Source organism: Atta colombica, unplaced genomic scaffold, assembly GCF_001594045.1.
Source record: "Atta colombica isolate Treedump-2 unplaced genomic scaffold, Acol1.0 scaffold7, whole genome shotgun sequence".
NCBI classification, from domain to species: domain Eukaryota; kingdom Metazoa; phylum Arthropoda; class Insecta; order Hymenoptera; family Formicidae; genus Atta; species Atta colombica.
The window spans coordinates 297,095-298,343 of record NW_017259561.1 but is presented as its reverse complement, the minus strand read 5'-3'; positions in this window follow the sequence as shown (position 1 = coordinate 298,343).

The following is a 1,249-nucleotide window of genomic DNA, read 5'->3' as shown; positions in this document are numbered from 1 at the left end:
TATATATATATGTGTGTGTATAAATAATTTATTACGAGTTTTATTTTTTATGTTTTACGTAATATACGTTTATATACGTGTGTAAACTAAAATGTTTTGCTGACAAACGAATTACAAACGAAGTTTACTTCCGTAACATGGTAATATTCGATCACACAGGCACGAAATAGTCCAACTAATAACAGTCGTTATTATCAATATGTATATGTATGTATCATTACGATTTGCACTATAACTTATTAATTATCATTATAATTTTTATCAATTATTATTATTATTCTTATTATTATTATTTTGTAGTATTATTTTGTAGTATTATTAGTATTATTACATTATTATATTTCTGGTGTCGAGAATATCTCATCATTTGCACAAAGAACCACAAGCCGTCATATGGATATCTTCTGTGTGTAGTTGTGTAAAAATTAAATTATCTTTTCTTTGGATATGATAAGCACAACCGACAGCAACAAATAGACAATTTAAAAAAAAAAATGATATTAATCATTTTAACAACCAATATACGATACCACATATTACCTTCATTATATGTTTGAATAAATGTTTTTGATCGAAATTATGTTGAAAAAGAAATATTTTTCCTGCTGTTAGATTTTTTTCATCATATCTAGGTGTTCGTTATAGAGGCTATTCCAGAACTATTGCACTGTTTTCTTAAATGACGTAATCTTTGATAATTTAAAGTTATTCCTTTTTCAAGGATTTTAGAAGTTACTTTTTTCGCAACTCGTCTTAAGTCTCAGAAAAATTTCTATTAAGAAAAAATTGACTCCAAATTGATCACAGCTAAAATAAAAGGCGATAGTTTTGGGATATCCTTATGTTATATCTAGGAGCGCACGTGAGACGAATATGCGCGTACGTATGCTATGAACAATCTTTTATCGTGAAAAAATCTAAAGCACCTAATTTCGAAAATTGAGGTAGAATCATAGAGGAAAATGGATTTGGTGGACTATGTAGGTAATCTGAGACACTGGTAATGATAAATTTTACAAAGATCACTCTCAGTAAGAATTATTAGCAATGTGCCGAATTATCTACACAAACCAATCAGGCCCACTCTCCGCTATATTGGATTAGGGACAACATACACACATAGATTATTATAAGAACTCTTTAACACCCCGATTTCCAACACGCTCACGCAAAAGTAATCGGACTTGACACTGTGGGGAGTTCAGCACCTATTATATGAGATCTTAATTGATCGTAATGGATCTCGATC